This window comes from Bubalus kerabau, chromosome 14 (assembly GCF_029407905.1).
Source record: "Bubalus kerabau isolate K-KA32 ecotype Philippines breed swamp buffalo chromosome 14, PCC_UOA_SB_1v2, whole genome shotgun sequence".
NCBI classification, from domain to species: Eukaryota; Metazoa; Chordata; class Mammalia; order Artiodactyla; family Bovidae; genus Bubalus; species Bubalus kerabau.
This window is the reverse complement of record NC_073637.1, coordinates 43,801,028-43,825,956: the sequence shown is the minus strand read 5'-3', so window position 1 is coordinate 43,825,956 and position 24,929 is coordinate 43,801,028. Positions and strand designations below refer to the sequence as shown.

Here is a 24,929-nt window from a genome sequence, read left to right as displayed (position 1 = left end):
CCATGGGGTCTCAAAGGATTGGACTGATCAACTGACCATGCACACATGCCCATAGTTATGATACAATCTTACATTTACAATATTGAAACGAAAGTGTGTGTGTGTGTGTTCTTTATAACCTGCGTTTCTGTAGTTAATAAAGAAATGAAGTTGTAGAGTAAATGGTATCCTCCTTACTCAAACAAAATAGCAATTAAAGTACAGCTGGGCATCGGAAACTGCCGAGCATACTATGTTAAATAAACTTCATGGATATCTGGCTACAGCGGGTGGCTATGGAGATATTTCCCTTGGAAAAGAAAACTCTACTCTCGATCTTCAAATGTTTCTGTTACCTACATCATCTTCCCTGGCAAGGGACACTCTCTTGAATGTATTGACTAATGAAAGGTAGGTGACAACTTAATCAGCAGTAAGGTGTATTATCACAGAACTTTAACCTGAGGAAAATGAAATTAGGAATGGATGGCTGCTGAAAAACAAATTCTTAAAGGTATATCCAAGCTGAAAAGAAGTGATTTGGGGATTGTCTGCTGTTCAGGATTATCTGCGCCAGTGAGCTTCCCTATTACTTTTTGTAACAGAGTGTTGACTTAGTTTGTCTGCTAGAACTACTGCGGCTGCAAGGATATGTAGTAATTACAGTAGATTGGAGTTATCTGTCAATGTACATCCCTGAAAAGGTTATGTATACAAATCAAAGTATTTTCTATTATATCTGGTTGAAGTTGCTTTGAAACCCACTCAAGGTGAATTTGGGGTTAATATATGAAAAGAATACTTTAGCAAAAACCAGATTGGTGAAAATTAGCTGGGTTTCATTTTCTGTAAATAATGTAGCCTCATCTGTTAATACACACCAGTTCAATCTACAATATTTATTACACCCCTTTTGTGGGCAAAATCCTGTGATTGCATCACCTGAGGAGTTATTTAGATGTGATTAAAGCCTAGAGTTTCAGCTGGACAAACCCACAGCGTTTGTGGCTCCACTTTGCACCTTAAAACTTGCATTTGCACCTGCAAAAGACTGAAATGAATCGCAAGTCAGCACATGTGTGTTCCATTATTCACTTTTTATGAGCAGATGTGGGTAATGTGGGCAAAGAGCTAGATGCATCTTTAATTGAGAAAACCTGTGGAAAAGTTATCCCTAAATCTCTTCTAGGGAATTGACTTAGAACATGACACACCATGATTTGGAAACTACGAGTCAGACCCAAATGTTGACCAGACAACCTAAGCTTGAACATAGGCTGTCAGAAATGAATATTAAGGACATTAATCCTCAGATTTTCTTCCTTTCAAAATTTCTCTTTGAATAATGCTGTATCCATTACTTTTTTTCTGTTGTTCATTTTAAAATAATGTAAACCTTCAAGATTAAAGACATAAGACCCAGTGGCATTCATTTGTAGAAAAGTAAAGTGGATCCCAAACTTATTTTTCCATGCTTCATTTACACAGATAGACTTAGAGTTGTGTAATTTAAAGTTATTTTGCTTCCTTTACACTTAATTAACATATCTGAATATTTATTCTATAGAAGATACTCTTTTAGTTGCTAACAATGAGCAGTGGAAGTAAAAGTGAATGAGACACAGACCCTGACATAAAGAAATGTTTTAAAAAGCACAGTTTATAAAGCTTGACTATTCTAGAAATTATAATAATAATGTAGTTCCTGGTCAGATCAATTTATACATGCAATTGAAAGTTAGATGGATTGCTCCCCCAAACTACTATACCTAAATAAGCCACTGAAAGTGTTAGGTATTAGAGGAATAAGCCCTTAAGGAATTCATAAAACAACAAAAGAGAACAGAGTAGTTAGTATTAGGATGAAGTGTGTGAGAGAGTGGTGGAAACCAACAGGAAAAGAACTTTAACTCCACACTGGGGAAGCTGGTATTAGTTTTGAGAAGGCTTGGAACAGAGGTCCAGGTAGAGAAAGAAGCATGTGAAAAGTACAAAGATGAGGAAATATGGTGACTAAGAGTAACAGGAAGGAGATTTGTCACATACAAGCATAGAGAGGGAATTAACAGGGAAGTTGGAATTGGAGAGATAATAATTACAGCTAGCATTGTTTTCTATTGGAGAATGGAATGGCAACCTACTCCAGTATTCTTGCCTGGAAAATTCCATAGACAGAAGAGCCCATGGGCTGCAGTCTGTGGAGCTGCAAAGAGTTGGACACCAGTGAGCACACGTGCGTTGTTTTCTATTACTATGTGCCAGACAGTATTCTAAGAACATTAGAGGATTTATCTTATTTAGTCTTCTCTGTAATCAAATGAAGAGATACCCCCATTTTAGAAATGAGAATTTGGAGGCTTAAAGAGATTGTGTGCTTGCTTGAGACCCCCAGCTGTTAGATGACAGAATTTGAACTGAAGCTCTAGGCTCCGTGTTCTTAATCATTGTACTGTGTGCCTTCAAAGGAACAAATTAAGACATATTGAGGGGTTTCTATTTTATCTACAGAGCATTTGGCAACCACTGAGGAGTTTTAGGTCTTGAATTTTAGGAAAGTAAAACCAATAATAAAGAGTAGGTAAAAGATTGAAGGGGAATGATTCTGCAATTAGCAGGCTATTTTAAGATTCTGGAGAAAGATCGGGACACAGTTGGAAAATTTTGAATGATCTTAAGGAGGCAAGAGGCAGCATCAACAGAACTCATTGAGGGAAAAGTTGAGGAGTAAGTTGGAGTGTCTGAGTCCTTGGCTTCCAGTTTAAACGTTTTGATGGGTGATAGCCCTACTGATTGCAATAATGGTAGCTCAAATCTTACGCACTCTTGGAGGCCTTTTCTGTATCTACTTCCTCCACTCACATCTTCCACCACAGAGTTGAGAAATAGATGCCTGTTCTCTGGGTTTTTATAACACCCCATGGACAGCATTATCCATGTTAGTCATCTTACTTCAAGGCCTTTCCCACTTGACTCAGGGTCACTGAGGTGATCTTTTATATTCTGTATCTGCAGAAGCCATCAAAGACTTGTTTAAATACTTATTGAATGAGTACACTGACATATAGAAGTGGTAGGGAAGAGTAAAAGCTCAGAAGATACTAGAGATTAAAGTCTACGCTATATCTGCTACTTCTGGAATTAAGGAAAGGAATTGGAAATAGAAGAGGCATTTTTTTTCTTTATTCTTTCTCATAAAGCATGGGGTTTAGGAAGAGAAAGGAGGACATGGGAAAAGATGACTGGCTGTATATATTTTATTGAAACATAAATTTTCCCCCCATGGATCATGGCTTACAATATTGCAAGATGTTTTCCTTCTCCCCTCCCCCCTGAGAATGAACTGCATCTTACATATTTATCAAGAGATTTTTATCCAGACCTTTTCAAAATGGAAATTCAATGCCTGAATGGGGGAAATCTGTAAAAAGTATTTTTATAGAAAACATTGGGAATTACCTGATAAGAGGATAAAAAATGGAGGCAGTAGTAAGGATGGGATACTTTTGAAAGGGGCCTTGAATAGTGGGGCTGGACACAGTTGGGAACAAAGCGTGATTGTGAAGTCACGTAAGACTGTGCTGGGCACTGTGGTGGAACACAAGGAACACCTTACATGTGAGACTGATAATGCGACACTCAGGGCTGTCTCCTTCCTTACTGTTGTTCAGGCCGCTATGTCTTGTCTGACTCATAGACTGGAGTCCTCCAGGCTCCTCTGTCCATGGATTTCTCAGGTAAGAATGCTGCAGTGGGTGTCATTTCCTTCTCCAGGGGATCTTCCTAGCGCAAGGATCAAACCCACGTCTACTGCTCTCCTCCTTGGCATATGGATTCTTTACCACTGAGCCAGCTGGGAAGCCCCTCCTTCTACTAGGCATCCTCTTTGAGCTTAAGATCTCAAAAATTATACCTACCTAGAATGGGGGCAAGTTTACTGACCAGATTTTATTTGGAGTGCTTGGTGTCTTATTTGAATTTTCATATCCAATCTTGTAAATCCTTGTTACCTATTTGTATTACCAGAATTTATGTCCTTCTACACCCTATTCACCTGATTCTACATTTATCTGTAAATTCTTTTATAGATGGAGAGTAATTTTTTAGTGGTTGTCTATTAGTTCTTTCTATAATATCTTCCTAATACTTTATGTGAAGTCTCACAAATAAAAGGCACTTGAAAAGTGTTAAATATGTAATAGAAAAAATGTGATGCAATAATTTTATCATCACTTTGTAAGGAGGATGGATCAAGATAACAAATGGGAGGCTCTTTTATTTGCTGTTCTTTTGTCAACTTAGAAGACAGTATAAATGATGATGGGATGCTAGAGATTGGCGGAGATAAATTACCCACATTTAAAAAAAAAGAAGGGGCCAAGGTGGAAGTGAAGCATGTTGGGAGGTGAGAGAAGATAAGACTCAAAGAGAGATTTTAAAAGAGAGAGGGGTTGAATGCTGTGGACCTAACTTGAAAACAGGTACTTGAAAGTTAAGATTTATGCCCTGACTGAAAACATTTCAACTAATTCCTTCAACAATTTTTAATAAAATACCTATTTCTGAGAAGAATATAATAGATATTTGTTAAGATGGTGGTGAATTAAAAAAAATGAAAATGCCAAGATGGTGGTGAATGATAAGAACTAAGTCTTGGTCACAAAGGCAAGAACAGAAACTTCCCATAGGGTGTAGCTATGTTAGTTAGAAAGGCAGGGGGGGAGGTAGATAGATAGAACCAGATCTGTAGGGAAGAAAGCCAAGTAACCCTGTACAATCCTTCTCTGTTTTTAAACAAAGAGTCCACTGTGGATGAAAATCAAAGGGAAGAAAATGGGTGTTTTGTCACGGTGGTGAAACAGCAGTATAGCCAGACAAGAAGAGGAGTATGGGCAGATGCCAATCTCAAACAATCACCTAAGCAGGCCAGAGCAGGGTCAAGGCTCAGCAGTGTGTGGAGACAGCCACAGAGCTCTGGTCCTGCCTTTTAAATTCAATGCGAATCAGTATGCTCAAAATGTAAACTTTGAGATGTGTGAGCATGCTCAGTTGCTTCAGTCATGTTCAACTCTTTGCAACCCTGTGGACTGTAGCCCACCAGGCTCCTCTATGCATGGGATTCTCCAGGCAAGAATACTGGAGTGGGTTGCCAATCCCTTCTCCAGCAAATCTTCCTGACTCAGGGATCGAACCCGAGTCTCCTGCATTGCAGGCAGATTCTTTACCATCTGAAAGTGAAAGTGAAGTTGCTCAGTCGTGTCCGACTCTTTGCGACCCCATGGACTGTAGCCTACCAGGCTCCTCTGTCCATGGGATTTTCCAGGCAAGAGTACTGGAGTGGGTTGCCATTTCCTTCTCCAGGGGATCTTCCTGACCCAGGGATTGAACCCAGGTCTTCCGCCTTGCAGGCAGACGCTTTACCATCTGAGCCACCGGGGAAGTTCCATCTGAGCCACCAGGAAATCCTGAAAGATTAAATATGTTAACATGAAAATGCAAAACACAGGTACTTAGAACATAGCAAATACTCAAATAATGTTCATTTCTTTTCCTGAAACTTCAAATTTTCAGGTAACTTCTGAAATTTCTATTCATGTTTACACACCGAGAAGGTAGAATGATGGAACCCACTGTCAAATTAACTTTTAAAACAAAAGAAAAGTGGTTTTTAATATGAGAGTCACGGGGGCCTTTTCAGAAGGGCTGTGTCACTTTAAAGTTTGCAATCATTAGTAAGTGGAAATGCAGGTTGTAATAAGACATGTGCTGTAAAACATGATTTGAAATCCTTTAATGAGAATGGCACCCCACTCCAGTACTCTTGCCTGGAAAATCCATGGATGGAGGAGCCTGGTAGGCTGCGGTCCATGGGGTCGCGAAGAGTCGGACACGACTGAGTGACTTCACTTTCACTTTTTACTTTCATGCAATGGAAAAGGAAATGGCAACCCACTTCACTATTCTTGCCTGGAGAATCCCAGGGATGGGAAAGCCTGGTGGGCTGCCGTCTATGGGGTTGCACAGAGTTGGACAGGACTGAAGCGACTTAGCAGTAGCAACAGTAGCAATTCCTAGACAACATAAGACTGGGTGTAAATGACTCTCCCCAAAATACTCACAAGTCATACATTCTGAACAACTATATAAATGGAAAAATGTATGGTGAGGGTCTAGACTCTAAATCAATGCTTAATAAATGCTCACTAGCTAAATGAATGCATTGAAGATCTGTTCCATATTAATTGAGATTCTCTTCTCTCTGAGTACTTGAATCTCACTTCAGACAGCAGAGAAGAAGCTCTCAGAAATATATGATGGCAGTATTATTCCTCACAGGCAGGAGGATGCTCTGTGGCCACTACATAATTCTCCCTGTTGTTTGAATCTAAAACTTTTCCTGAATAATTTAGGCCCTGTTTAGTCACCATTAATGAGTGTATTAACTCCCTGTGATAGCAGATTAACTTTGGTTTAGGGTCATGAATACAAAGCAAGAGGTATTGGTACATGATGATATGGTCCTGGTATTTAATGATGATCATCCTCCCACTCCTCTCTGGCAGTATCTTTAAAATTACTACCTCTGCCACCCCTGACTTATCTTTTAGCTTCCAGGGTGGAAGAAGGTTGTTCCTGTTCCCTCCAACCTATTTCAATAACACTGTGTAACGCTCAGCTAGTTTAAGAAATAACACAAAGTGCAGTTTTGTTCCCTTCATCACTGCTACCACCAAAGCGTTCCTTAGCTGAAACTCCTGACACGAGCAGTTTCTTCATTGGCCACAAGGAGGTAGGCACTGTCAGAGACTGGGGTGCAATCACAATCACGAACACATCTGTACCACTTTAATGGTCCTTTTATCTATCTCCCCTGGGACTAATAGGATTAGAAGCTGGATTGAACTCCATAGAGCTCGTCCTATCTACACAGTTCCTTCCAGGAAACTGTTTTATTTCCATTTCCAGACAGCCGGGTTTGTATAAGATGATTGGACTTAAGTCATATCGTCTCTAAGCTTCCACCATAACAGATTTGATCCCACTTCTTGACCCTCTAAAAGGAAGGATGAGTTAAGAAGGCTGGGAGCCTCCAAAAAGGAATATCAGACTCCACAATTGCAACTGATCCAAATGCAAAAGAAAATGAGGAAGAGGAAGATAAGATAAGGTTAGAGATAAGGTTTGGCTGCATAGATAGTAATTTAATAAAACACAATTTTAAATAAGTTGGTAGAAAAGATGGACTGGATGATATTTAGATAAGGATGTATATTAGAGTGAAACAGAACAATATATGATGTAAGATTAATGCTGAGATCTGCAATAAGAAAATACATAGACAATAGAAAAGCATTTTTCTGTTTTTTTTTGTTGTTGTTGTTCAAGACATGAAAAGGATTAAAGCGTGACTGTACAGTAAATCCACAGGTGTAATGTATAGGAAAATAGAAGTGGTTAACGACCTCCATTTCTTTTTCATGCCAAAAGGAATAGGTTTTAAATGAGAAAGTTTAGGATAAGCAATGGTGTGAAATCATGGTTGAGTGAAAAAGACTGTAAGAGACAATTTAGCAGCTCTTCTAACTTGGAAAAATTGGAGCTCAGCAACTATAAGAACTTGTATGTGCACTTGAAATTTTATGTAATTTCTAAAGATTCAGGGAAACTAAAAACAACAAAATAACGCAAGAAGGCAAGAGACAGGCACCTCTTGTTTCCACTTATATTGAAGCAAAACTGGGGACTGAAATTAAATCAGTAAGTCTGCCTTCAGTACTGGGCAAAATTCTAGAATGGCTTATCATACACATGACTTGCAAGAATATTTAAGATTAGAACAATACTAGCCTAAGTTCATTATATGCTATATTCTAGGTTAGCCTCAATATTTTGATAATTAGATAGTTGGGATCCAAAAAATGTATAGACATAGTTTTTGGATGTTAGTGAGGAATCTGAATGAGTTTTTCATTACATCCTTTGGAAAAAAAATGGAGAAATAAGATCTGTGATAGAAAACAACATGCTTTCATAGATCTATACTCTTTCTGAAACATTTGCATAAAATGGGCCAGGTCATAAGTGTCTTGAAGACAATGAATATCTTTTATTAATAACAATACTCCAGCATGGAGCACATTGCAGATAAAAATAGACGTTAATATCTTAGCAAGTGAGGGAATGAATATTGAATAGATTCATTCAATTTTAGTTGGTTGTCTGAGTACTTTTGAATTGGGACTGTGCTAAAACAAACATTGCAAGGTGGCTTTGGTTAAGGTTCCATGGATACCTCTGGACTGAAGCAATCCTTGCTGGCAGTGATAAGTGAGTCTACTTTTTTTTTTTTTTTAACAAATATGCTAATGGTTATTATCAGTTAGACTGAGACATTTGTGTCAACATTGTAAGTAACTATATCTGTAAGTCACAGGAAGTAGAAGCTCAAAGATGGATATTGTCTTTTAAATTTTTTTGAATATGCCTGTATCTTTTGCAGAACTACCTTACATCATAAAAAGCTGAAAGTACTGGGGGCATTGTCTCTGGGACTGTAGTTATTTTCTGTATGTGATATGGTGACTAACTTGAGGTTGTATATTTAATGAGCTCAAAATACTTTAACTTAATATATCTAGTTTCATTTTGCAATGAGCAAGGCAACTTTGACCTTACAATGAATGGATCAGAGTTGGCAAGAATTGTGCATGGGAGTTTTGTAATGCAGATTTCAGCTAATGGACCATGTAATTAAGATGACCAATTGCTAATGCAGTTGGAGAAATTCCAAGAATTCTGATACGAAGCCTACCAATTACAGTGCATTTCCCACTACTATTCAGGGGGATTAATAATTCTTTTCATTGGCTTTATTGAAATTCTTCAACAAATTTAAGAATATTTCAATTCATAATGGAAGAAATAGTACTATATCTACTTGTACAGTGAAGTACAGGAAATGAAAGAGGCATAGCTCATCTCTAAGTATCTATAATAGTTCTATCTGGTACTTCTTTATGTAATAGTACTTTCATTATTGTATTTTATCTCACTAATATTGAGTGTATATAAATGAATTCACAATATATTGATTTTTGGGGTCAAGGATTAATAAATAATCCAAATAGAGGTGAAAGGCAAGGAATAACGTACATAAATGAGTCAATTTTTTTTTAGATATACAGTGCCAGTAGGGAATAAAGAAGGCTTCTCATAATTAAAGCATTTTCTTCCTCCTCTTTATTTTCACTGCTAGATTTTTCCTCTGTGTTCAATAAATGTTTATGAAACAAGATTGTGTTATCAATAACACAGTCACAGTAAAATTTTATTTGGAAAGGCATAGTTCCATTATTGACCTGAACATGAGTGATTTAAATCTCCACTGCTAAGCATTGCATATGATATTTAACTTTTGAGTCAATGCATGTTAACTGAAAGAATGCATAAATAAATTCTCTACTCTTCAGTTAGCTCTAATTGGAAGTTATTTGTTTTGGCAACATTGTATTACTCTAAAAAAATTGAAGCATGTATAGAAGAACATCAACATTCATAATATCTGGGTTAAACAGTCAAATCTTGGCTGTTTAATATCATTCTCTTTATTTTTCTATATGTTTAAACCATTCAGAAACTAAAAAATATGTAATATGTCTTATTTTTGTTTTTCTTTTCCTTCAATCCAAACAATTCTGTAACACTATTAAATAAATATTTTTGTGTTCACACAGCACAAAGTGGTGAGAATATAGCTGTATGTAAAAATATATGTAGTTTTCTTTCAAGCTCTTTCTCTGAATAACATGTAGGCATGAACTAAGCTAAAATAAATATATTTTAAAATTCATGGCTGAATTCTCAAGAAACTAAAGGAAATCTTTAAGTATTTCCTCTTTCTCCATTAACACAGAAGGATTTAAAAGCTGAAATCAAAATCACAAGACAATATGAAATCTGAGGCATTTCTTGGGACATAGGAAGGGAAAATATGATGATACAGCGACCTGGAATTTTAGGGAATAGCTACATTGGAACAAGGATATTACGTCTGGCCTATGGAAGTAGAGAAAATCAGAAGAATTTTCTTAATATTTGTTTCTCCAAAGGAATCTATCCTTAAAGAGCAGGATGAAAAAAACATTGACCAGAAGTGTAGAAGGATGTGAAAATCTGTATGTTTTGACCACAGCTGCAGACGGGGGATAAAGTGACTCTGTAGAATGTGTGTCTTTGGCTTATCCCACACTAGTTTAGAGTTCTACTTTATTTTTTATTTTTTTAAAAGGAGAGTCCATTTCTTAAAATATTTATTTTACTTATGCATTTACTTTGGCTGTGTTGGGTCATAATTACAGCAAGCAGGATCTTCGATCTTTGCTGGGGAGTTAGAATGCTTAGCTGCAGCATGTGGGATCTAATTCCCTGACCAGGGATCAAACCCAAGCTCCCTGCACTGGGAGCACGGAGTCTTAGCCACTGGACTACCATGGAAGTCCTTCGAGTTCTACTTTATATTGAATACTACCTGTTTTATACTACTGGTCAGGAAAAACCAGAAGAAGCGGAGAGATTAAACTTAGTAATTTAAGTCAAAACTTCAATTGATGGGTTAAATATAATGGCAGAAAGATAAGTCATAAGCTAAAAGAGAGATTATAGATTAATGATAGTAAATTATTATGTATAAATTAATAATGAAATAGATAAATGCAGCTTACAGAGATGCTAGGATATAGAAACCTTGAAAAATAACTTAAGTGGCATACAAAAAGAAAATAAGGATGAACACATGCGTAATTGGAATTCTCAAAGGAGATTAGAGAAAATGGGGAAGAAACAATGATAACATTTTTTGAGAATTCATGAAAGACACAAATTATAATTCAAAAGCCATCATGTGAGCTAAACAGGTTAAATATGTAGAAATCTATTGTTAGTCACAACATAGTGAAAGCACAGAACAGCAAAGACAAGGACTCTCTAACAGTTGCCACAAATAAGTGTCATTTATAAAGGAGTAACAATTAAGTTGAAATTGAAAATTAAAAACCAATAGGAATTATATGTCATGGAGAAGTGTTTTTGTCAGGATTCTCTAGAGAAACTGAATCAATAAGATGTTTAAAGATGTATATAAAAGGATATATCATAGGAATTGACTCCCAGAGTAATGGAGGTTTAGAAGTCCCATGATCTGCTTGCTGTCTACAAGCTGGAACAAAGAAACCAGTGGTGCAATTTAGGTGCAGAAAGACCTGATAATTGGGAGTTCTATGATAAAAGACCCCAACTTAGTCTGAAAATACAGGAATCAGAAGTACCTAGTTCTAAGGGTAGGAGACGATGGATGTTCAGATCAAGCAAAGAGCAAATCCACAATTCCTTCACCTTTTTGTTCTATTTAAGTCCTGAAAGGATTGGACTAGGCTTCTCTGATAGCTCAGTTGGTAAAGGATCTGCCTGCAATGTAGAAGACCAGGGTTCAATTCCTGAATGGGGAATATCCCCTGGAGAAGGAAATGGCAACCCACTCCAGTATTCTTGCCTGGGAAATCCCATGGACAAAGGAGCCTGGGGGTCTACAGTCCATGAGGTCACAAGAATCAGACACAACTTAGAGACTAAACCACCACCGCCAGGATTGTATTATGCCTGCTCACATTCATAAGGGTGATTTTTACTCAATCTACTGATTCAAATGCTAATCTCTTCTGAAAAAACCCTCCCAGACAACACTCAGAAATCATGTTTACCAGTTATTTAAGCATCACTTAGTCCAGTGAAGTTGACACATAAAACTGACCATCACAAGATCAACAAGGAATTATGTACCTCAGGTAAGAATGTTTCCAAAAGAAGATAAAAAATGTTTGCAAATAAATAGATTGCTAGGAGAGCTTTTGTTGTTGTTTAGTTGTTAAATTGTCTTTGCAACCCTATGGATTATGGCCCTCCAGGCTCCTATGCCCACGGGATTTCCCAGGCAAGAATACTGGAGTGGGTTGCCATTTCCTTCTCCAGGGGATCTTCTTAACCCAGGGATCAAACCCATGTCTCCTGCATTGCAGGTGGATTCTTTCCTGCTGAGCCACTTGGGAAACTCTGCTAGGACGGCTTCATTGTTTAGGACAGCTTCGTTGTTGTTCAGTTGCTCAGTCATGTCCAACTCTTTGCAACCCCATGAACTACAGCATTCCAGGCTTCCCTGTTGTTTACCGTCTCCCTGAGTTTTCTCAAACTCATGTCCATTGAGTCAGTGATGCCACACTCTCTGTGACAGACTGTGACAGATGTGCCATTCATCTCTGCAAATGGCACAGTTTCATTCCTTTTTTATGGCTGAGCAATATTTCATTGTATATATCAGGAAGATTCCCTGGAGAAGGAAATGGCAACCCACTCCAGTACTCTTGCCTGGAAAATCCCATGGACAGAGGAGCCTGGTAAACTACAGTCCATGGGATCGCAAGGAGTCGGACACGACTGAGCAACTTCACTTTCTTATATGTACTACATCTTTATCCATTCCTCTGTTGATGGACATTCAGTTTATTTCATGTTCTGGCTATTGTATATAATGCTACAAGGAATAAACATTGGGGGTATCTTTTGGAATTAAGGTTTTCTCCAGGTATATGCCCAGGAATGTGATTGCTGGATCATATGGTGATTCTGCTGCTAAGTCACTTTAGTCGTGTCCGACTCTGTGTGACCCCATAGACAGCAGCCCACCAGGCTCCCCCATCCTTGGGATTCTCCAGGCAAGAACACTGGAGGGGGTTGCCGTTTCCTTCTCCAATGATGAAAGTGAAAAGTGAAAGTGAAGCCGCTCAGTTGTGTCCAACTCGCAGCGACCCCATGGACTGCAACACCAGGCTCCTCCGTCCATGGGATTTTCCAGGCAAGAGTACTGGAGTGGGGTGTCACTGCCTTCTCCAATGGTGATTCTACTTTTGGTTTTATAAGGAACCTCCATAATGTTTTCTATAGTGGCTGAACCAACTTACATTCCTATCATCAGTGCAAGAGAGTTCCCTTTTCTCCACACCCTCTCCATCATTTGTTATTTGTAGAACTGTTGATCATGGACATTCTGACTGGCTTACATATATAAAAATGTTTATGCTCAAAGAATTTGGAAAAAAAGTAGACAATGTCTAACTTCTGTGTAGAAGCTTACACAAAGTAATGTAAAGTTTCAACATTAATGAATACTGTAAAGAAAGGTACACAGTGTTACTGCTTAATACAGGGATCTGTGACTTTCGGAGCCTAAAGCTACACAGAAGAAATTACCTAAGTATGGAAGCCTTGAAGAATTTCTCTTGTTCTAAAATCTACCCTTTTATTCACTGTTTTATTCTTCCTGCACTGCTTCTCAAACTTTCTTGATTTTTATAGCACTTTCTTCAAGGCCCAGGTAAATTCCATCACTTTATAATCTTAAAATAAAATAAAATAAATGCCCATTTCCACTTCCCAAATCCTAATTCCAAACTTCATTACAGCCTCTGTCCTTATCACCAGGGAACCTTTTCTACTACCTTTGGAGGAGTTTTGAAATATAAATATCTTCCAGCACTCAATTAAGTATATATTGATATTTGTATGTATTTATAATTGCATCTGGGCTTCCCTGGTAGCTAAGCTGGTTAAGAATCTGTTGCAATGCAGGAGACCCTGGTTTGATTCCTAGGTTGGGAAGACGCCTTGGAGAAGGGATAGGCTACTCACTCCAGTATTTATGTGCTTCCCTGGTGGCTCAGATGATAAAGAATCCACCTGCAATGCAGGAGACCTGGGTTTGATCCCTAGGTTGGGAAGAACCCTGGAGGAAGGCATGGCAACCCACTTGGTAATCTTGCCTGGATAATTCCCATGGATGGGGGAGCCTGGCAGGCTACAGTTGATGGGGTCTCAAAGAGTCAGACATGACTGAACGACTAAGCACACACACATATTTACATATAGCAATATCCTATACTTTAAAGGCAAGAAAATAATTAGGCTCTCTTTCTGAGACTTGGCTGTTGTGTAGATTCATTTTATTGATAGCCTTAGATAATGGCTTACCTATATCCATGTTCTTTGTTTGCAAGGTGATTTGACAGTTTCTCCCATCTAGCAGAGGTCTATTTCTCCACTCTTTGAGTTTGGGCTCATCTTATGACTTGTTTCAACTCTGCCTCTGCCATAGAGTAAGCCCACAGCACGAGGACAGCCTACAAGAGATCAAGTGGCTACATGAAGGAAAGCTGAGATACCCAGCTGACAACCAAATAACTGCTGAAGCAGAGCCAACTAGTCAATGTGCAGCTGACTGCAGAAACATAAATGAGAGAACTACCTCTTTGAAGATTCCAAAGTAAGAAAAAGCTGAACTCTAGAGAAAGTGATGAGAATACAAATAACAAGCAGAGTGGAAAAAATTTAGCTGCTAATATAGGCAGGAGTTCAATTATGTATATCCTCATAGGCCATGCTTATTATTTCTTTCCAATGTTTTGAATAAAGGAGTGACATGATTAATTCTATTGTGGTGGCCAAAAATTTGCTTGGGTTTTTTCATAAGATGTTACAGAAAAATCTGAAGGAACTTTTTGGCTCAAACCAATACATTTAAACATACTGTTCTTACTACTGTATGGAAAATAGATTGCACGGGGCTTAGGCATGAATATGAGGAGACATTTGATAGACTACTTCAGTAGTCCACCCTACATAGAGTGATTGCTTGACTAGATGTTAGCAATGGAGATGGAAAGAAGTATACAGAGCCAAGAGATATGCCATAACAAAGTCTGTGGATTTAATGGAGGATTGGTTAGAGGGAATAAATAAGATGAGCTCGTAAATGATGACTCCAAATGTCTCTCTGGAACAACAGGTAGATTCACTGAGCTAGAGGGCTGTGGAGGAGAAACAACTGAGAGGTGGAAGTAAGGTTCTTGAATTTAGTTTGGAGCATGTCTAATTCAAGATGAGACATTTAAGGGGAACTATCAAGCAGGTAGCCTGAAACACAAAAGGGAAGTTTTGGTTGAAGATATAAATTTGATAGTAAGGCAAAGCAGTTTGGTGACTTCAAGGAAAGGGAATTGGAGGCAGGGACATGTTAATTCATTAATTCAATGTTAAGAAACAATCAAAGTTCAAGGTCCTAAGGATACAGCAATGGATGAAACAGATGTTCTTTTCCTCATGGGATATATATCTAATAAATGACATTCCATTTATTGTTTTTAGATATCAAGTCAAAGAGTAAAGAGGTGGTGAGGGAAGGGACCATGTGAAGGAGGAAGGCTTAAAGAGTAGGGTTCACAAGTGAAATGATGCAGAGCTGGTGTTGTAATAAGAGTATGAATAGAGACAAAGATTGAAAAGATGTGGAGCAAGACCAGAAGGTAGGACTGCAGAGGTAGCTTATAAAAGAGTAAAGAACAATTGGCATGTAATAGGCAAAAAATGGAAAAGAAATGGGAAATCCGAGATGCTGGTAGAACAGACAGTGTTTAATGAAAAAGCCTAATAATTGACTATGCCAGAGGAAGACAAGGGTTTAGGGGAAAAACCATAATGGAATAAGGTACCAAAAAGGTTATACATTTTGTATTAGAAGCAAGGGAGGGACTTGGCTGGTGGTGCAGTGGTTGATTCTAGGCTTCCACTACAGGGGGCGTGGGTTTGATCCCTGGCCAGGGAACTAACATCCTGCATGCTGGGCAATGTGCCCAAAAATATTTTTTTAAAAAAGGAAGGGAGAAAAGATATTGAGTGCCTACTAAACACTAGCCATTATATTAACATTTTATTCATGCTTTGCTTATTTAATCTACATTAACATAGTGAGTTTTTGCTTCCACTATATAATGGAAAGATCTGGGATACAGAAGAGTTAATAATCATTCAAGATCATGGTAAGAAGGTGGGCTTCCCTGGTGGCTCAGTCAGTAAAGAATCTGTCTGCAGGGCAGGAAACCTAGGTTCTATCATTGGGTTGGGAAGATCCCTGGAGAAGGGAATGGCAACCCACTTCAGTATTCTTGCCTGGAGAATTCCATGGACAGAGGAGCCTGGTGGGCTACAGTCCACGGGGTCAAAAAGAGTTGGAGCCAGCTGAGCAACTAACAAACACTAGATGGTAGAAAAGCAAGCAGGGCAGGGATTCAGTGTGTAAGTGACAGAATTATTCTGATATGTGACGGTTTATCACTTCCACTTGATAGCAAGGCAGAAGGTAAGACCTTTGGGGAGTTGAGATGTGGGAAGCAGGTTATTTTAACAAGTAGAGAAAGGTCCTACCTGATAGTTCCTATATGTTGCACGAAGTAGTTGAGGTTCTTTGTTGAGCATGATGGAGTGATGAAATAAAATTGGTATTTTAAAGTGAGATAAGAAAAATTTAAACATAAAGCTTTTCTCTGCCCATGTAGGCCTCCTCCCTCGCCTCTAGCATGCATTATGCATCTACACTGAGCATTAACCAGACCTCCCCAAGGGCAGAAATACCTGCTAAACCATAAAGATTGATTTTTCTTCTTCAGACATCAGCCATGCAACTCCTTAGAAGATAACATTCCTTTCTCGACCCTGTAAGAGAACACGATAAGCCACCCCTCATCTGGTACATGCAAGTGTCTATGGTGAACTTTATATATGATTCCAACTTGTCATTTCCCTTTAAGATGGCTGGTGCAGAGCAGCCTGGATCAGATAACCTGGGGAGATACTGAGCTGCATCTAATGCGAGTTTTAACTTGAATACTTTCTTATGACCTTATTAATGTTACTACGTATATTACTGGCATTTGGCCTATCTTACAAGATTATTATTTCTTGCATTACCAAATGTGTTTCTAAGCCTCTACCAAAAAGAACTAAATGAACTGAGACCATTGACCACTTATACAGTTCAATGAAATCAATGATTATAACCCTGGAAGTCTAGATTTGGGAAGAAGCAACAAGAGGAAATCATTTCCTGGATTATAACAGACTAGTAAGACAGGTGGGACAGGGGCTTTTGGCTGCTATTTACTAAGCCTACTTCAGTAATACTACATGAAGTGTCCTACCAATGAAATCCTCACCCAAACTGGGAATGAGTATTTCTAGCACTGTGGGACAACTTGGTCACAGAATATCTCAAACCTTGGTTGACATTAAAGCCAAAACAGAAGGGATTGTAAAATAAAGAATGTTGCCCATCATTCAGTTCCACAAGGATCAAAGCATTACCCACTGCTGTTACTGACCTACAGTACAACCTGAAAGGGACTCAGGCTGAAGATCAGGAGAAGGCACTTTGTACTCAGAAAACTGGCAGAACTGGCCTTCAGATAGTTAGATATTTTCAGGAGAAAATTTCGTGAATCTGGTTTCTTGCACCTCCCTACACTTAGAAAAACACTAAAACCATTCACTAGGATACCATATCTGTTCCTTGCAAATAGCAATAGCCTTCTATCAATACGTGTGCTTGACTGCACGGACCCTCTTTATAAAATCACATTATATGCTGGCTTCCCACTTTGTGTGTGACAGTCATGTCTGACTTTTTGCAATCCCATGGACTGTAGTCCACCAGGCTCCTCTGTCCATGTAATTCTCCAGACAAGAATACTGGTTACCACTTCCTTCTCCAGGGGATCCTCCTGATCCAGGGATTGAACCTGCGTCTCCCATATTGGCAGGAAGATTGTTTACTATCTGAGTCACCAGGGAATCCCCCTTTACCTCTGCAGAACAGGCCTCAGAGTTTTCTGAAAAACTGTCTCCCAAGTTGGCTCAAATAAATTTTTCCATTTCTCTCTTAGATTTACTACTGATTAACCTTTTTATTGATTAATTGATTAATTTTATCATTGATGAGGGAAGGTGGAAAAGATAGAGAGGAAAGGGATTGAAAAGCTGTGGTAAGAGAGGTGTGAAGGACAGTAAAATAAATACATGTGCACCCCAAATTCCCATTTACATCAAGCCTTTTCTCCAAATTATGGCTCATCTTTCTTTTTTCCTTCAACATCAAACTTCTGGAAAGACCATGCTTTCTCATTCCATTTCTGCTTTCTCATTCCTTCTTTTTCCATTTCTCCTTCAAATTGCTACATCTGAATGTCTTCCTTAATATTTCACCAAACCTTCCTTCCTGGGTCACCACTGACATCTTTATCCAATAATATAATGGACTCATTTCAATTTTTACATTACATGATATTGTCCTCATATTTGAAACTGTTAGTGACTCTGTCCTTCAAGTTCCTCCTCCCCTTTTGTTTCCAAAGACTGTGCTCTTCTCTATCTTTCTTGCATCTTTAACTATTGATTCTTACTTCTCTTTAGTTACTTGCTTCTTAAATATTGCTAAGTGACAGTGTTCTGCTGAGACCTCTCTCTTCCCTTCCATCTCCTGGACCCAACCCTACCGTTCTCCCCTCCCTCCCCCTCTCCTCTATTCCATTTCTTCCCAAATAAGTTAATTCCATCAAATACCTAGACCTCAAAATACCTGCAACATTTATAATGGCTATAATATAATAAGTGCTCACTATGAGCTAGGCACTGTAATATTCAGGAACGAGATATACAGCCGTATATATCTGATCCTCAGCAAAACGTTTAGATAGAAGTTTTGATTTCCCATTTTTCATATGAAGAAACTGTGGCACACAGATCCTTGGTACTCAGTTAATAAGTGACAATAAAACTACCAACTTGAATCCATGTTTTCCTGAAGTGAAAATCTGTGCTTTTGTTTACCACTGACCCATAGATACACTCAACGTTCCTAAATGTTTGATTCAAGGTTAGAACATTCTACTAAACTCTAGATCCACATATTCACTCATTCATTTGCTCACTTATTCTTTCTTTGATTCAAGATATATTTATTGAGCAATTATTATGTGTCTGGCAAGCATGTCACACACTGGATATGCAACAATGATAAAAAAAAAGATAGGACCTTTGTTCATGAAACTTACAGGGATGGTTGTAATTGTGGTATACTGAATAATGCCTCCTTCCAAAGGTGTCTGTGCACTCACCCCTGAAACCTAAAACAATGTTATATTACATGGCCAAGGAACTTTGCAGATGTAGTTTAAGCTACTGATCTTGACATGGAGATAGTACCCTAGACTATATGGGTAAGAACATTTAATCACATGAAACTTTAAAAGCCAGCACTAAGCTGGCTGCCCTGGGGCCCACAGTAGCTGCTTGAGAGGCGGTAGTGTGGCAGGATGAGTGCAGACTTGGACCCAGTGGTCCTTGTCTCGGCAGCGTGCACCATCATAGGCTCTTTCAGTGGTGCCTTATCCACCGTTCCTGTCCATGACCTGGGCTCAACTGTCAGAGAGGTCCTGAAAAGGGTGCTGTGGCTCCCAAAGAGGTCTCAGAGGTCATATTTGGACACATTTTGGCAGTAGGCTGTGGGCAGAACCCTGTTGGACAGGCCAGCCGTGGGTGCGGGAATCCCCTACTTTGTTCCAGCGTGCAGCGGCCAAATGATCTGCAGGTCAGGTCTGAAAGCCGTGGGTCTCGCAGCCCAATCGATAAGGATAGGAGACTCCAGCATTGTTGCAGGAGGCATGGAAGAATATAAGCAAAGCTCCTCATTTGGTTCACTTGAGGATGGGAGTCAAGACTGGGGAAAAACCATTGACAGACAGTATACTCTGTGACGGGCTCACTGACGTATTCCGCAGCTATCATATGGGCATTACAGCTGAAAATGTGGCCAAACAGTGGCAAGTGAGTAGAGAAGACAGGCCAAGGTTGCAGTGCTGTCCCAGAACAGGACGGAGAATGCACAGAAGGCCGGCCATTTTGACAAAGAGATCGTTCCAGTTTTTTTATCTTCTAAAAAACGGTCTTGAGGTGAAGTTGCTCAGTCGTGTCCGACTCTTTGCGACCCCATGGACTGTAGCCTACCAGGCTCCATCCATGGGATTTTCCAGGCAGGAATACTGGAGTGGGTTGCCGTTTCCTTCTCCAGGGAATCTTCCCGACCCAGAGGATCGAACCCGGGTCTCCCGCATTGCAGGCAGAGGCTTTACCGAGCCACCAGGGAAAGAAGGTCTTACTGAAGTTAAAGCAGATGAGTTTCCTCACCATGGGGGCAACATGGAAGCCGTGTCTAAGCTAAAGCCTTGCTTCCTTATGGAGGGAACGGGAACAGTCACACCAGCTAATGCTTCAGGAATGAATGATGGTGCTGCAGCAGTGGTTCTTATGGAGAAGTCTGAAGCTGCCAACTGTGGGCTCACACCGTTAGCACAGATGGTTTCCTGGGCGCAAGCAGATGTGGAACCTTCCATTATGGGAATAGGAGCAATTCCAGCAACAAAGCAAACTGTTGCAAAAGCAGGGTGGTCACTGGAGGATGTTGATGTATTTGAAATCAATGAAGCCTTTGCAGCCCTGTCTGTTGCAATAGCTAAAGAACTTGGTTTAAACCCAGAGAATGTCAACACTGAAGGAGGAGCCATAGCCCTGGGCCATCCTCTTGGAGCATCTGTCTGTAATATTCTTGTCATCCTGTTACACACACTGGAGCACAAGGGTGGACATCATGGTGTTGCTTCCCTATGTGAGGGTGGAAACCATCTCCCACTTCACAAGAAATGCAAGACTCGACAGCCTGTTGCACTTTAATGTGTAATATTCAAGGTACAAGCAAGCTGCATCTAACGTTGTTATAAATAAAACAGATCAGTCATCAAGGAAAAAATAAATAAATAAAAGCCAGAGACTCTTTCTTGGTTGAAGTTGGAGGGAGATGAGGAGCTGAAGAAAAGGAAGGAGAGATGAAGCATGAAAAGGACTTTGATCCACAGTTACTGGCTTTAAAGGCATAGGGAATATGAGTCAAGGAATGCAGTAGAATTCAGGTGCTGAGAATAAGCCAACAGTCATCAAAGAAATGGGGACTTCAGTCCTACAGCTGCATGGAACTCAACTCAGCCAACGTGAGACTGAGTGACCCGTGAAGCCTAAAACATTTGCCCTTCATAGAAAAAAAGTCTGCTTCTAAGCAGATTCTGTCATATAGACTCTCTCGAGTTTTTATAAAGGAACACATACCTGTAGACACCTTGATTTTAGCCTTGTGACATTCTCTAAGCAGAGACCCAACCAAGCCCATCTGACTAATGACTTGTGGAAACAGATGAAAATATGTATTGCTTTCAAAGTCATTACATTTATGATACTTTATCATGTCATTGATAGAAATCAATATAGCAGTAAACACGAAAACTCACAAGTAAATTCATAATTATGTTGGTAACTACTTAGTTGAAAAGAACAGAAAAGTATGAAAGAGAATAATAGAGGATTCCCTTAAAGATATTCTGATGAGGAAGACAGGAGGAAGGCAGAAGGGTGAACTTTACGTTTTGTTTGTATTCATTGCTTCTTGTCTCTATGATGCCAGTGTTCATTTTGACAAATACTCACAGAAGCACTTATTAAGAACTGCAGGGATAATATAGACAAGGTTAGGAGATGCCTCATCTTACAGAACCCGTAGTCCAGAACACAATGTCCAAACAAACACAGTTTGTGGACCAAATCTGGCCTGCATGGATAGTGAGTGAAGAAGCATTTTTACATTTTTAAATGGTTGAGAATAAAATCAAAAGAATAATACTGCATATGATATTCAGATTTCAATGTCCATAAATAAAGTTTTACTGGAACACATCCAGGTTCCTTCATTTGTGTTTTGTCTATGGTTGTTTTTACAGTAAAATGGCAGAGTTGAGCATCTGTGAAAGAGACTAAATGGCCAGTGAAGCCTAAAACATTTGCCTTTCATAGAAAAATATGCTAACTCCTTAATGTGTTAGTTGCTCAGTCATGTCTGCCTCCTTGGGACCCCATGGATTGTATCCCTCCAGGCTCTTGTCTCTATGGAATTCTCGAGGCAAGAACACAGGAGTGGGATGCCATTCCCTTCTCCAGGGAATCTTTCCAAACCAGGGATTGAACATGAGTCTCCTGCTTTACTGGCCAATTCTTCACTGAGTCACCGGGGAAGCCCAGAATATAGGTAAGTCAAGCATTTAAGTGATCTCTGAGATGAAGTACAATTAGAAAAGTACCATTTAGCAAGGTCTTCAGCTGCCAGGATTTGATGCCTGATGATCTGAGATGGAGCTGATGTAATAATAACAGAAACAAAGTGCCCAGTAAGTGTAATGTGCTTGAATCACCCCCAAACCACCCCTCCCACCCAGTGTGTGGAAAAATTGTCTTCCACAAAACCAGTCCCTAGTGCCAAAAAGCTTGGGAGCTACTAATTTAGGTAGAGTGTATTTGCTCATGTATATCAGCAAAGAACACACAAGACAGTTAGCATTTTAGATTATCTTTAAAGAAAATGGGAGCCAAGACTAGCTACTCAGAAAGTAGGAAGAGGTTCACTGATAGGCCAGGTGCCAAAAGAACTTTTGCTGTGTTTGTTCTGCGTTGGTATTTTAAAAACTGAAGATGCTTATTAAAAAACTGGAGAAGATAATTTCTTTCTTACTTTGCTTGACTCCTTAAAGGCACAAGGACAAAAACTTTGATAATAATTATATGATTTCAATCTCTTGCATGAAATGAAATTCTGCTGCTGATGAATCTCATGTTGTCTAGAGCTGTTAAGTTCTACGCTTCCAGTGTCCCTGTTTTTATATATCGTCTTTCTGATTTATAAATATTTAAATCCATTTAAATTATTAAAATGAATTAACACCTCATTTTGCTAAACACATTTAGCTGTTCCCCACCCCCTCCCTTTATTGAAATGATTGTCACGACTTGACACAACCTCCCCCTCAACGTGTTTGCCCCAGCAAGACTTAGGAGAAGCCCAGCTCCTTGGCTTGCAAATGCCTTCTTTAGACTCTAAGCACTTTTTCCTTTGTGCTAGCTAATATCTTTACTAATGTTTTAGCTGTTCATTGATGTAATTGAATCTCAAATTGTTTTTATTGTGTTCTGTAATACTATGGGGATAGTCTAAATACTGTAATAGTAATTAATATTAATAATCAGTGCTGTTTCACAGGTCAGTTGCTGAATCAAGCTCAGTTATGGGTTCATAAATGTAAAATCATCAAAGATTGCACAGTGGGAGACTCTGGTTTCCTCTCTCTACCCCTGGTGAACTCATCCTTACATTGTTCCTTGCTAATTGTGAAACAGATGCTTTGCATTTTTTAGATCTCAGTTACATCTAAAGAAAGTGGCTTTCTTGATAAGACCCTCTAAAATTAGAGAGTTGTAGAATTATCTAGTAATATATGTCTTACTAATTCAACTTGTCATGGCAACATGCAATTAAAACTTTCCTTTGGGACTAAAATGAAAAATCCCAGTTGCTTCTGAAGAAGTTTAGCCAATACATAATGAGAAGAATAATTCAAGTAAATGGGACTGAGTTTCATAGAGAAAAGGAAAATAAAAGCAAACTTTTTAAAAGAAGTAAATTATTACTACATTTGGTAATTTTACAGTTTTCATCTCACTTATTAGGTCCTCGTATTATTTTTCCCAATTGAAGCAGTGCCATTATTTTTTATTTGCTAGAGAAAGGGGCATTAAATTTCTTTAATGAAACCATCACTCCAAATTATCTTTCTTTTGCAGAATAAGCGTTTGTTGTTGTTGTGCTTCAGTAGCTTAGTTGTTCTGACTCTGTGCGACCCTGTAGACTGCAGCGCACCAGGCTTTCCTGTCCTCACCTTCCCCCGGAACTTGCTCAAACTCATGTCCATTGAGTAGACGATGCCATCCAACCATCTCATCCTCTGTCATCCCCTTCTCCTGCCTTCTATAAGAATAAGCATAACTGATACCAAATATTACTTTTATTTAAAGGGAATATATGATATCACTGATTCTGCATTTCACTAATCTAGTGAAAGCATTTTGAACAAAGTTAAGTAAAGAACAGTATTATTTGTATATATTTATATCTATATCAATATCCATATTGATATTTTTATATCCTTTGTTATCTGATTATCTTATATATACTTTTAAAATCTTGTAATAAGACAAGTCATGTTTATATGCTATGGTATAAATTATTGAATTATAGCTCATGCAAACAATTTCTTTTCTCTGTTTACTGTTATAACTAAATTGTCTATAGAATATTTACTGTATTTCATTGATTCTAAGATGCCCATTTCTTTTTTTTCACATTTAATCTCTCTGAAGTAAGGATGACCTATCATAATTAAATTGCTAGCATTATTTATTTCTAGGTATTTCAATATATAATGTAACAACATACCTTTCACAATTAATAGTGACAGATCCAATGAAATGCTGAGTATTGAGACTGCTTCTCAGAGTATGCCATAGTTTGTCAGAGACTACCTGTTCTACAGTAATCATTTTTTTCTTTTTCAAAATTGTAGCTACACAAAAAGCCAAAAATCCTACGCTTAACTAGACTACCTTAAGTGTTACTGTTTGATTTGCTAGGGCTACCTTAACAAAATACTACAAAGTTAGTGGCTTAAGCAACAGAAATATATTTTCTCAGAGTTCTAAAGGCTAGCGGTCAAAGAGGAAGGTGTCAGCAGGGGCCATGCCCCTACTGAAGTTGCTAGGAAAGATCTGTCCCAGGCATCCCTCCTAGCATCTGATAGTTCCTTGGTTCATGCAGCTTAGCTCCAGCCTTCACGCAGTGTCCTCCTTGTGTTCAAGCCTGGCTCTGTACGTTGCATTGTTTTTATAAAGACACTAGTCATGAGACTTCTCTGGTGGTCTAGTGGTTAAGAATTCACCTTGGAATGCAGGGAGTGTGGGTTTGATCCCTGGCTGTGAAACTAAGATCCCACATGCCATGGGGCAATTAAGCCCCATGCACCAAAACAAAGATCTCACATGCCACAAGACTGAATGCTGACAAATAAATAAATTTAAAAAAGAAAAAAGAGAGA

General features: G+C 38.8%; 1 long non-coding RNA gene and 1 pseudogene across 1 annotated transcript; both read left to right on the top strand.

Moving 5' to 3' along the window:
• Positions 1-243: 243 nt before the first annotated feature.
• On the top strand, positions 244-14,511 carry LOC129627238 (uncharacterized). Its single transcript, XR_008702503.1, has 2 exons — positions 244-390; positions 14,177-14,511. It is a non-coding gene; the product is annotated as an uncharacterized LOC129627238 (long non-coding RNA).
• A 4,712-nt stretch (positions 14,512-19,223) lies between these two features.
• Positions 19,224-20,637, top strand: LOC129626907 (acetyl-CoA acetyltransferase, cytosolic-like; annotated as a pseudogene).
• The last annotated feature ends 4,292 nt before the right edge of the window (positions 20,638-24,929 follow it).